Raw genomic sequence first — 15159 nt, 5'->3', positions numbered from 1 at the left:
ATTCCGTCCATTCAGCTCTGCAAAAAACCTCATTCCGAGCAAAGGTCCAAGCTGACAAGAAACGGGGCGCTAATCCTGTCTATCTTCCAGGTGACAGGGTGTGGCTCTCCACAAGACATATCAAGCTTAAGGTCCCATCCATGAAATTTGCCCCTCGGTACATTGGTCCCTTTCGAGTTACCCAACGTATTAATCCAGTGACCTATTCTTTGGCACTACCGGCTCATATGAGAATAGCGAATACTTTCCATGTGTCTCTGCTCAAGCCCCTTACTTGTAATCGCTACACCAGGGTATCCACTCCTCCTCCGCCCTTGGTAGTGGGTGATCAAGAAGAATACGAAGTCCATTCTATCATGGACTCCAAATTATCCAGAGGTGTCTTGTCCTATCTCGTTGACTGGAAGGGTTATGGTCCCGAGGAACGTTGTTGGGTTCCTGCTGACCGGGTCCATGCGCCCCGTCTTATCCGGTCATTTCACAACCGCTTTCCTCTTAAGCCGGGTCCTTCCCGCCCGGTGCGCGGTCTTCGAGTGGGGGGTACTGTTGCGGTCACCGGCCCGCCGAGCCTCACGGTCGTGCCCGACCCGCACGACCGCTCCGACTACACGAGCTTACCTGCTCGTTGGCGAGCCGGGAACCGCGCACGTAGTTCTTCCGGGCATCGCGCCCAGATCCAAGATGGCGCCGACCGCGTGGTCGCGTCTATTGCTAGCCCCGCCCCCGAGAATTATACCAACGTGTGCGTGACGTCACGACGTCAACGCACACGCACGTTTTGGGGTCAGAGGTCGCCCTCTGACCAATCATAGCCTAGAGAGGGGTATTTAAACCCCTAGCTTTCCCCATTACTTTGCCATGTCGTGGTTTCAGTTTCCTGGTTTCCTGAAAGTGCTGATTCTGTGTTTCTGATTTCCTGGTATCCTGATCCTTGGCGTTTCCCTGGTTATTCTGATCTCTGGTTTCCCTGACTTGGCTTGTTTTATCGGTATTGAGTATTTTCTGGCTTCCTTGACCTCGGCTTTCCCTTTGACCATTCTCTGTCTCTAGCGTATTAGTCCGGCCATTCTAAGGTCCGGTTTACGCTCTATCCTATTATTTTCCTTTTCTTACTTATGTATATGTTTACATAGTTTCTGCGTGCTGGACCACATTACTAGTCGTGACAATGTGTTTATCCCATAGGCGTTTGTGATGTGCGATCATGTGCCTACGCAAAGCAGTTGTACCTCGGTGGGTGTTGGACTTCCCACGACTCAGTTTCTTTTGGCACAGGTTGCAAATGGCATCGCTGTTGTCACACTGCTGAGCTCTGCAATGACGGCATTCTGGTGGTGGACACAGCATGCGTTGATTGGCGTGCTGTCGGGCTGACCCCGGGTGCCGATGCATGCTGTCTGACTATGCCACTAGCTCCTTGCGACGACCTCCCCCTGCTTCCAACTCGTCTCCTCCTCCTCTCTGTCTCCCCATCTGAACTTTCCCCCTGTTCTTCTTCTCTTCCAGCGGGCACCCACGTGACATCCATGGACACATCGTCATCATCAACCGCTTCACTTGTATCTAACAACTCAGCAAAGGAAGCAGCAGCGGGTACAACATCATCATTATCACACCGTACGTCCATGTGTGTAATGCTGCCTGCCTGAGACATAGACCAGATATGAGTGGCACTGTGCAGTGGCAGAGGTTGGCAGAGTACACGCTGTAGGCCTGACACACCCGCTTGAAGACAACTAACTGCTATTCAATCTATAACAGTGAAAAAAGTTTTTTGGTTTTAAATGCACGCTATTGTGACACCAGATATGAGTGGCAAATTACACTTGCTCAGGTTGGCAGAGCACACGCTGAAGGAAGGCCTGACACACCCGCTTTAAGGACACTGACTGCTATTAGCTTACACTGGAAAACTTTTTTCTTTGTAAAAGCACGCTATAGAGACACCAGATATGAGTGGCAACTGTCAAAGTACACTGGCAGGGCACACGCTGAAGGAAGGCCTGACTAGTGATGTACCGAACTGTTCGCTGGCGAATAGTTCCTGGCGAACATAGCATGTCCGCGTCCGCCACCGCTAGGCGAACACATGCGGTGTTCGGTCCGCCCCCTATTCGTCATCATTGAGTAAACTTTGTCCCTGTACCTCACAGTCAGCGGACACATTAAAGCCTATCAGCAGCACACCATCCCTAGAAGACCCTCCCACCTACTGGACAGCATCCATTTTAGATTAATTCGGAAGCTGCAACCATTTTTTTTTTCCAATTTTTTTTTTTTTTTTTTTAGTGCATATAAATGTTACAAGCAGATACTCCCCCCAGACACTCTGTATTACTGCAGATACTCCCTCCAGACACCCTGTGTTACTGCAAATACTCCCTCCAGACACCCTGTGTTACTGCAGATACTCCCCCAGACACTCTGTGTTACTGCAGATACTCCCTCCAGACACTGACACAGAGCAGAATAGGGGCTGTTCCCCCTACATAGGGTCACTTGACAGATATGGATTGACACCTATCCTAAGGATCCCTGATAAACACTGACACGGAGCCCTCCATGGGTGAAGATGGATTAATTTTTTTTTGCGCTCGGGTTTTTTATTTTATTTTTAAGTTCGACGGGTATGATGGCTTTTTATTTGGCCCTTTTTGGGGCTGAAAAATGAAGATTTTAGAAAAAAGAAGACGTTGAATAGTAAGTTGAATTTTACTTTACAGGGTAGTAATTTTATTCCCCCCTCACTATTTTTTAGGGTGAGGAGGATAGGTAGGGGCTTTTTTATTTGGTTGTGTGACTAGGGGCTTGGGGACACACACTGCATACACACTATACACACACTGCACACACTACACACAATATAAACACACTATACACACAATATACACACACACACACTGTACACACTATACACATACTGTACACACTATGCACACACTGCATACACTATGCACACACTATACACACACACACTACACACACTGCATACACACTGCACACAATATACACACACTACACACACTGCATACACACTGCACACACTATACACACTGCACACTCTATACACACACTGCACACTATATACACACACTGCACACACTGCATACACTATACACACTCTACACACACTGCACACACTGCATACACTATACACACAATATACATACACACTGTACACACTGTACACACTATTCACACACTGCATACACTATGCACACACTATACACATACACTACACACACTGAATACACTATGCATACACTATACACACACACTACACACACTGCATACACACTGCACACACTATACACACTATACACACTGCACACACTATACACACACTGCACACACTATACACACACTGCACACACTATACACTCACTACACACACTATACACACAATATACACACACACTGTACACACTATACACATACTGTACACACTATGCACACACTGCATACACTATGCATACACTATACACACACACTGCATACACACTGCACACACTATACACACTATACACACTGCAAACACTACACACACACTGCACACACTGCACACACTATACACACACTATACACACACTGCATACACACTATACACACACTGCACACACTATACACACACTACACACACTATACACACAATATACACACACACTATACACACACTGTACACACTATGCACACACTGCATACACTACGCACACACTATACACACACACTACACACACTGCATACACTATGCATACACTATACACACACACTACACACACTGCACACACTATACACACTGCACACACTATGCACACACTGCACACACTATACACACAATATACACACACACTGTACACACTATGCACACACTGCATACACTATGCACACACTATACACACACTACACACACTGCATACACTATGCACACACTATACACACACACTACACACACTGCATACACACTGCACACACTATACACACTGCACACACTATACACACACTATGCACACACTATACACACACTGCATACACACTATACACACACTGCACACACTATACACACACTATACACACACACTGTGCACACTATACACACACTGTACACACTATGCACACACTGCATACACTATGCACACAATATACACACACACTACACACACTGCATACACACTGCACACACTATACACACACTGCATACACTATACACACACTGCACACACTACATGCACTACACACACTGCATACACACTATACACACACACACTATACACACACAGCATACACTATGCACACACTGCACACTCTATACACACACTGCACACACTATACACACACTGCACACACTATACACTCACTACACACACTATACACACACTATACACACAATATATACACACACTGTACACACTATACACACACTGTACATACTATGCACACACTGCATACACTATGCATACACCATACACACACACTGCATACACACTGCACACACTATACACACTATACACACTGCACACACTATACACACACTGCACACACTATACACTCACTACACACACTATACACACACTATACACACAATATACACACACACTGTACACACTATACACATACTGTACACACTATGCACACACTGCATACACTATGCATACACTATACACACACACTGCATACACACTGCACACACTATACACACTATACACACTGCAAACACTATACACACACTGCACACACTGCACACACTATACACACACTATACACACACTATACACACACTGCATACACACTATACACACACTGCACACACTATACACACACTACACACACTATACACACAATATACACACACTATACACACACTGTACACACTATGCACACACTGCATACACTACGCACACACTATACACACACACTACACACACTGCATACACTATGCATACACTATACACACACACTACACACACTGCATACACACTGCACACACTATACACACTGCACACACTATGCACACACTGCACACACTATACACACAATATACACACACACTGTACACACTATGCACACACTGCATACACTATGCACACACTATACACACACTACACACACTGCATACACTATGCACACACTATACACACACACTACACACACTGCATACACAATGCACACACTATACACACAGCACACACTATACACACACTATGCACACACTATACACACACTGCATACACACTATACACACACTGCACACACTATACACACACTATACACACACACTGTGCACACTATACACACACTGTACACACTATGCACACACTGCATACACTATGCACACAATATACACACACTACACACACTGCATACACACTGCACACACTATACACACACTGCATACACTATACACACACTGCACACACTACATGCACTACACACACTGCATACACACTATACACACACACACTATACACACACAGCATACACTATGCACACACTGCACACTCTATACACACACTGCACACACTATACACACACTGCACACACTATACACTCACTACACACACTATACACACACTATACACACAATATATACACACACTGTACACACTATACACACACTGTACATACTATGCACACACTGCATACACTATGCATACACCATACACACACACTGCATACACACTGCACACACTATACACACTGCAAACACTATACACACACTGCACACACTATACACACACTGCACACACTATACACACACTATACACACACTGCACACACTATACACACACTACACACACTATACACACAATATACACACACACTATACACACACTGTACACACTATGCACACACTGCATACACTATGCACACACTACACACACTGCATACACTATGCATACACTATACACACACACTACACACACTGCATACACACTGCACACACTATACACACTGCACACACTATACACACACTGCACACACTATACACACACTATACACACACTATACACACACTGCATACACACTATACACACACTATACATACAATATACACACACACACTGTACACACTATACACACACTGTACACACTATGCACACACTGCATACACTATGCACACACTATACACACACTACACACACTGCATACACTATGCACACAATATACACACACACTACACACACTGCATACACACTGCACACACTATACACACTATACACACTGCACACACTATACACACACTATACACACACTATACACACACTGCATACACACTATACACACACTGCACACACTATACACACACTACACACACTATACACACACACTGTGCACACTATACACACACTGTACACACTATGCACACACTGCATACACTATGCACACAATATACACACACACTACACACACTGCATACACACTGCATGTAGCGGAGTAGCGGTATTATCCACGGTATCTCCGCTGGTAGACAGGAACAGCAATCCAAGACAGGTACAAGACAGGTAGCGTAGTTACAATCCCTTCCCTCCAAGAACTAGACGACACAGAGCTTGGAGGTCAACTGAGGTTTTATTCACACACTTGCAGTATTTATGGGAATTCCCATGTAAGGGGTTTCCCAACAGACCATTCAGGGGTGAAGGAACAGGGGACTACGTGGTGGACTGGAACAGAGAGACATTTCCCCCATAATACACTGCTGCACGAGAGGGACCCTCCCACCAGGATATACCGATAAGTGCCTTATCCCCTCGTGCAGCAGAAACATACTTTTACACTAAAATATATATTTAGAATATTATTCGGCAGATTTGGGCGAACAGGCGTTCGGCAGATAGCTGGGGTCGGGGCGCACATTCCCTGAAAGTGCCGCTCCGATCCCAGCTTAAATAACCGAACGCCGCACATATTACATTTATTTTCAAAGTTCTCCCTAAACTACCGAATGAGCCCATATACCTCCATACCGAAAGACCGGGGCTCCCGAACGGCTTGGAAGTCCAGCGGTATTCGTGCCGCCGAGTGTCCGATTTTAGTTCCAGACACTCGACGACCGAACACCGCTGGGCTAACAAAGGATCCAAGATGGCCGACCGCCGCGTGGTCGGTAGCCGAACGACGGCCACCCGGAATCCTCTTAATTTACCGTTTGCAACAATGTTGCAACCTTTAATGAGAGCCACACGATCCTCTGAGGGTGGTCTCCATTCGGCAGTTTGTTTGTTTCACGAACAGGGATGGAAATCTCCGTTCGTGGAACAATTACCTGCATGCCGACGGGTTTTACACCGCCAACATGCGAACATATTAAGTATACATTACAGTACTCCTGCGTACCCTTGGTTCATAAAGGGATACGTACAGGCTTTAATAAAAATACAGGTTACTACAAGGCTGCTGCCGCCACAATGCTCCCCCAGAACCAAGCCAGCATACACAGTCTGATCCCAACGGATCGGCTTGGGGATGTCTGGAGGAGTACCCACAGATCACTTGTCCAGTTCAGTTTGTCGAGATAACCCGTCGGCATTTCCATCTATCAAAGCGGCTTGAGAAAAAATATGTTTAAAAAAAATACAAAAATATACAAAAATATAAAAATCTGCTTATAAAAAAGAAATACTGCCTTAAAATTCAAAATGCAAGTATGAATATTAGCGCACACACAAGCTATCTACCAAATGTGAAAACTATTATTTAGCTTTTCTGGCAACTAAAAGTAACATACTACAGAGTTTACTATATTCAGTGCAATATCTAAAGGAAGTACTGGCTAAAAAATTCAATGCAAAATCAATTTTTTCCCCTCCTCTTGACACGATCAATGACCTGAGAGTCTCCGTAAGCAGGGTTGACCTGTTAGTCCCGTTTTCCATTCAAGTTGCACATGATGTCCCGGCTAGGTTTCTAGGGACAAATGTTGGAGCCTCGGCGTTGCCCCAATATGGAGGGAGCGTGGAGTTTGTTGGAGGCTTCGATGTGAGTAGCGAGTCCGGGGGAAGACCCAGTTGCCCCAGGATTCCCTCTGCCTCCTGTATATTGCGTACGGTATGCTTGGCATACGCATGGCGACTTCTCGCTTCAGTAGTTAGGACACGCCCCCCTAGCCCGCCAGCTTTTACCATACAAGCAACAAAACAAAACAACACCGTTGTAAAGTGTTAAATATCGTATAAATTACTTAACTTCCAATCAATCTGTAGCCTCCCAAGATCGTTATCCACCCAAAAACGATCGTTATATATGTATAGAACCACAAGTAGAAATGGGATACGGCTGTACAGTCTATGGAGGGAACATACAAAGGAAAAAACAATAGTGTGATACAGTATATACAGTGAATAGTGCACTTAAATGGATGCAATCACGAGATAGTGGAGATAAAAGAGCATTCAAGATGCCACCCCAGAAGATATGGGGGGATACTGGTATCCTTTGCAAATGTCGAGCAGCCAATGGGACACAGGACTCCAGGTGAGTAGTAGAAGAAAATATTCGTAATTTTATTCTCTTTAAAAGGTGGAACAACACCATAAAGATAAAATATAAAAGTGCAGCAATAGGTCCAACGCGTTTCGTTCAACACAGGAACTTCATCAGGGACCGCACAGTAAAAGAAATCACCAGCAATATTGCAGATTGTAAAAAAATACACATCCTACTCACCCTAACAATAATCACTATAAATAGGGCTAATCCCAATGCCCCATTGGTCCAAAGTGTGGGGGTGTCCTCTGGGCAACTCTTCATTGGTCCAGGGATGGTGTCATCCAGCTGATTCTATTTTCGGCATTTCAATGCCTAAAAAACTAGCGCGTTTTTTCAAACGCCGGAACCGGAAGTGGACGTTCTCTTTCACTTCCGCGTTCCACTTGCGTTCCACGTGCGTTCCACGTGCATTCCAAAGGCAGTACGCACATGCTCAGTTATCATTACACAGCTAACTCAATCAAAGACATCCTCATACATTTAAAATAATCAATAAAGACTCAAAACATGAATGAAAATGCATTTAATCTCTAAAAAAAAGAGAAAGATGAATTAGTATATCATATATAGACACCATTAATTACTTTAATAAAAAATTATAATGTGACAAAATTTCGTGATTAGACACCATTATATGGTATCTGCATGTCTGTTAAAATAACAAACACCTTGTCTGCAGATCTATTTAAAGTGACAGACTCCTCCATAAATCCGTTAAGGGGACAAACCCCTTCTCTGCAGAACTATTAAAGTGATAGACTCCTCTATAAATCTATTAAAGTGACAAACATCTTGTCTACAAATCTATTTCCAATGATAGACTCCTCTGTGAAACTATTAAAGTGGCAGATACCTTTGCAAAACTATTAAGGTGACTAACACCTATATGAATAAAAAATAAAAAACATAACCAATTAACTTTAAAAATGTTCCCTCAATATTGTTAGTTATGAATTGTAGTAAATACCTGGTCAGTACACATAACTGCATAGTGTAAACTACATTTATTTTATATTTATTATTGTTACTGTTTTTCAAATTGATTATTTTATATATATTTTTGATATTTTTATTTAGTTTTTTATCTTATTTGTATAATTTTATATATATATATACATAAATTGAATTTTGTCATTTTCTTATGTCCTCAAAGAGAAGAAAAAAGAGGTATCCCCAATGTCCGATATAATTAAACTGATGGCACTCCTTATTCAGAAAGAACTTGTAAAAAAGAGAGTAATCGTAATGATTACTCCAAAAAACACACCAGATCAATCCCAATGTTTAAACCTTTTGGTTCCAAGGTCTTCAACTTGTGTATCCAAAAGGTTTCCCTTTGGGATAATTTCTTGACTCTGTCCCCCACCCCGCCAATAAGGCAGAACATGCTCAATCCCCATACATTGAAATTCTCTAAATGAAAAAAAAGGACAATTGGAGCAGTGGGCGGAAACAGAATGGGTGACAAGTCCCTTACGTATGTTGTTTAGATGTTCCAAGATTCTAACCTTTAAAATACGTTGTGTACGTCCCACATACTGTTTGCCACACGGACACCGCAGTAAATATACTACATGGTCCGTGTGGCAACTGATCGGTGATTTGATCCCAAAAGATTCTCCAGTAACAAAACTGCTGAATTCCTTGGTTCTTCCCATATGGGCGGTGGTGCAGGCTTTACAGCTACTGCATCCTCTAAAGCAACCTGAATCTGAGGATCCATTAGATCTATTGGTTTTAATAGCATAGCTGGGAGCTAGCATATTCTTTAGGTTCTTATTCCGCTTAAAAATCACCATCGGACGTTCAGACAGTGAGCTACCCAGAATAGGGTCCTGTTGTAAAATGGGCCAGAATTCACTTAAACTTCTTTTTATCTTAAGGTGGTCAGTGTTATATTGTGTGACAAAAGAGGACCTAAAGTTGCCATTCCCTCCCGTCCCAGGCGGTTTATCCTCCAAAAGTCTACTTCGTTCTAGAGAACCTATGGAACGGATCTCTTTCTCTAGGGTGTTTTTATTATAACCCCTTGCACATAATTTGTTCTTTATATGTGTAGACTGGATCTGAAAATCATGTGGACGAGAGCAATTATGCTTCAGTCTGGTAAACTGGCTACGTGCTATACCTTTAAGCCATGGTTTGTGATGGCAGCTCCGTTGGTGAACGTAACCATTGCCATCCGTGGGCTTAAAAAATGTTTTTTTAAGCCCACGGATGGCAATGGTTACGTTCACCAACGGAGCTGCCATCACAAACCGTGGCTTAAAGGTATAGCACGTAGCCAGTTTACCAGACTTAAGCGTAATTGCTCTCGTCCACATGATTTTCAGACCCAGTCTGAATTTTACTATATACTGGGACTATTATGCTCATTTCTATTTTTACTCTCCGTTTGTCTTATTACCATATGTGAGTAAATTATATATTTTTATCCATTTATTGTAATTTTTTCTGTCTAGCGCGACCTATCATTGTGGTTTTTTTTTGCTTCTTCTGCTGCTGCGTCTTGCTCCACATCAACGGCACACCCCCCAGCTCCCCAGGTACTATTCCACATCCCTATTCTGCTCTGTGTCAGTGTGTATCAGGGGCTCTGAGGACAGGTGTCAATCCATATTTGCCAAGTGACCCTATGTAGGGGGAACAGTCCCTATTCTGCTCTGTGTCAGTGTGTATCAGGGATCCTTAGGATAGGTGTCAATCCATATCTGCCAAGTGACCCTATGTAGGGCGAACAGTCCCTATTCTGCTCTGTGTCAATGTGTATCAGGGATCTTTAGGATAGGTGTCAATCCATATCTGCCAAGTGACCCTATGTAGGGGGAACAGTCCCTATTCTGCTCTGTGTCCGTGTGTATCAGGGATCCTTAGGATAGGTGTCAATCCATATCTGCCAAGTGACCATATGTAGGAGGAACAGTCTCTATTCGGCTCTGTGTCAGTGTGTATTATGGTCTCTGAGGACAGGTGTCAATCCATAACTGCCAAGTGACCCTATGAAGGGGGAACAGTCTTGTAACGGAGCTCTGTGCACTCCGACCGAGTACCCTCCGTTGATGGACGCTTCCTAGCTTGCGCCGAGGACCACAAGCACCGCACTGGACACCACAACCACCGCAGACTCCACAACCGCCGTAGCTTAACTGGAGCCGCGCCGTCTTCCTTCCACCCTGGATCGGTTTCTGTCCTCCAGGACCATGTGGGGAAGACCTCTCCTTCCAGCAGAGCGTATCCGGAACAAGCTCTTAAAAGAGCTAAGTGATTAAGCTCAGGGGAATATGCAGAGCATAGCAATCCCCAGTGTAATACAGCAATTCCCTCCAATAACGAGACGAGGCTACGTTTTGAAGGGTCAAGAAGAAGTCTGAGGTGCTGGCACACCCAGCCTGTTTTTTATTACAAGTGTACACATACAGGCCACACCCAGGGGGAGGCATGAAATAACCAATAGTATCATGGGTGCAACCCACACATCCCCTCCCCTTAGTGTGACACATAATCCCATTATACATACAGTTAAAATATACTTTTTACACAACTTTCATAACTCTAAAACCATACATCACATTCACTTAAAAATACATATCCACAATCAATCCATTCAAGGGAACAACCTATTAAAAAATTGAATGAATCCGACCAGGGGTTCAAAAGTTACTAAAAGTATCTTTTGTCCCTTACTAGCCGCATGGCAAACCGGTTTAGACAGGTTTTACATAGGCCTCTATCCTGGAGACAAAGAGGAAAGTAATCCAATTATCCAGGGCTAGAAGCAGACTCCATTAACCACATGGTTACAGAAAGACATAAAACACTTTAAAATACAGAAAGTTACTTTTTATCCATAACACACAGACATTTCACATATCCCCAGATAGCTGGGATCTGAGCGCACAAAACTACCGAATAGCGCGCAGATCCTATTCACACAGTACAATGGCCATGGAGCTAAAGTCTTTCCCATAGTCTTTCATTATATGAATAGGCTCCATGGTATAGCTATCTGGGGTATCACATTCCCATAAAGTCTGGTCCATAGTCCAAAGGCAAGAGGCGGGCAATCAGCCCCCTCCAAGGACACGTGGCGAGGTCGGTTTCGCCACCCCCAAATGTAAGTTTTACAGGGCAATATAGTCCAGGGCCATAGTCGCAGGGGAGGAGGCAGGCAAGCAGGCCTCTCCAGGACAAAGTGGCGAAGGGCACTTCGTCACAAGTCTCTATTCTGCTCTGTGTCAGTGTGTATCAGGGGCTTTGAGGACAGGTGTCAATCCATATCTGCCAAGTGACCCTATGTAGGGGGAACAGTCCCTATTCTGCTCTGTGTCAGTGTGTATCATGGTCTCTGAGGACAGGTCTCAATCCATGCCTGCCAAGTGACCCTATGTAGGAGTAACAGTCCCTATTCTGCTCTGTGTCAGTGTGTATCATGGTCTCTGAGGACAGGTGTCAATCCATATCTGCCAAGTGACCCTATGTAGGGGGAACAGTCTCTATTCTGCTCTGTGTCAGTGTGTTTCATGGGCTCTGAGGACAGGTGTCAATCCATATCTGCCAAGTGACCCTATATAGGGGGAACAGTCCCTATTCTGCTCTGTGTCAGTGTGTATCATGGTCTCTGAGGACAGGTGTCAATCCATATCTGCCAAGTGACCCTATGTAGGGGGAACAGTCCCTATTCTGCTCTGTGTCAGTGTGTATCATGGTCTCTGAGGACAGGTGTCAATCCATATCTTCCAAGTGACCCTATGTAGGGGGAACAGTCCCTATTCTGCTCTGTGTGAGGAGGAGGAACGGGAAATGAGTAGCTCGGCATCCAACCTTGTGCAAACGGGGTCTTTCATGCTGTCGTGCCTGTTGAGGGACCCTCGTATAAAAAGGCTGAAGGAGAACGACCTGTGCTGGGTGTCCACGCTACTAGACCCCCGGTATAAGCAGACAGTGGCGGAAATGTTACCGAATTACAAGTCGGAAAGGATGCAGCATTTGCAAAATAAATTAAAAAGTATGCTTTACACAGCGTATAAGGGTGATGTCACAGCACAACGGGAATCTAACAGGGGAAGAGGTGAAAGTCATCCTCCTCCTCCCACGATCACGCCATATCTGCCAAGTGACCCTATGTAGGGGGAACAGTCCCTATTCTGCTCTGTGTCAGTGTGTATCAGGGATCCTTAGGATAGGTGTCAATCCATATCTGCCAAGTGACCCGATGTAGGGGGAACAGTCCCTATTCTGCTCTGTGTCAGTGTGTATCAGGGTCTCTGAGGACAGGTGTCAATCCATATGTCAAGGTGTCAATATGTCATATGTCAGGTGTCAATCCATATCCATTGCGATTTAGGAATGTTAGGTGATTTCTGCCCTTTATGGATTAAAACCAGACTCTGCATCAACTGTGTAATTTTCCATGGGAGTTTTGCCATGGATCCCCCTCCGGCATGCCACAGTCAAGGTGTTAGTCTCCTTGAAACAACTTTTCCATCACTTTTGTGGCCAGAAAGAGTCCCTGTGGGTTTTAGAATTCGCCTGCCCATTTAAGTCAATGGCGGTTCACCCGGTTCGCCGGTTCGTGAACCGAAAATTTCGTGTTTGCGACATCACTATCGTGCACCACTGTTGCATGTATGTCCAGTCTGAACCTCCAAAGGCCTTGATGTCACATGGCGTAAGGCCACATGCGAGGTCTGGGTTGTGCGTGATCGGCATCAGCGGTCCTGGGGTAGTGGTCAATGCTAGTCTAGTCCTAATGGAGTATCAAATTTTTAATGTCGCTCCAATGAGCTGGTGCCTACGGGTTTGCGCATTAGTTAAAGGGCCCCCGAGCCATACCGCTGCCGGGAGCGATCCGTCCATCTGGCTCCGTTCCAAATGTATCCATTGTTTATTAGTGTTGGAGACGTGCCAGTCTACGGTTCGGTGGAGGTGTGCTGATCTGTAGTAGTCTAGTAATGATGGGAGACACACTCCACCCTGTGCCTTTGGTAGACGTAGATGCAATTTTTTCAGTCTGGGTGCCTTAGATATGAAGTGCACATATGAACCTGATAATGGCCGTGTCCATAGCTCTAAAGAAGGACCCCGGGATAGCGATCGGCATAGTCCGGCCCACCTTGTTAAGTCTGAGCCCAGCTTATGCAGCATAGGTGCGAAGTTGTGGGTGTATAGCTGGGACAGGTTCGCAGATAACCAGATGCCTAAGTACTGTGATTTAGCGTGAGACCACGTAAAGGTGTATTGGGTTTTGAGATGGGTAGACATCGTTTCCCCTGTTGATATGGGGAGTGCTTCTGATTTGTCCGTATTCAGTTTCAAGTTTGATACTTGACCATATTCCGTAAAGGCCCCGAGGATGTTCGGGAGGGAGACCATCGGTTGGCTAATAAAAAACAGCATATCATCTGCATCCGCGGCCACTTTGTGTTCTCGCCCATGCATAGCGAATCCCCTCATGCCCCCGTCCCATCTGACCGCCCCTAGGAAGGGTTCCAGGGAGAGGGCAAACAGAAGTGGGGACAGCGGGCACCCCTGCCTCGTCCCGTTGCGTATGTGTACCGGGCCAGATAGTGCACCGTTCACCCTAATTCTGGCCGACGGGATCGTGTATAGTGAGGAGATCCACGCTAATAGGGGGGGCCGAAGCCCATTGCCTGGAGTGTCGCTAGCATGTAG

Source organism: Pelobates fuscus, chromosome 2 (genome assembly GCF_036172605.1).
Source record: "Pelobates fuscus isolate aPelFus1 chromosome 2, aPelFus1.pri, whole genome shotgun sequence".
In the NCBI taxonomy this organism is placed as follows: domain Eukaryota; kingdom Metazoa; phylum Chordata; class Amphibia; order Anura; family Pelobatidae; genus Pelobates; species Pelobates fuscus.
Note: the sequence above shows the minus strand (reverse complement) of the source record.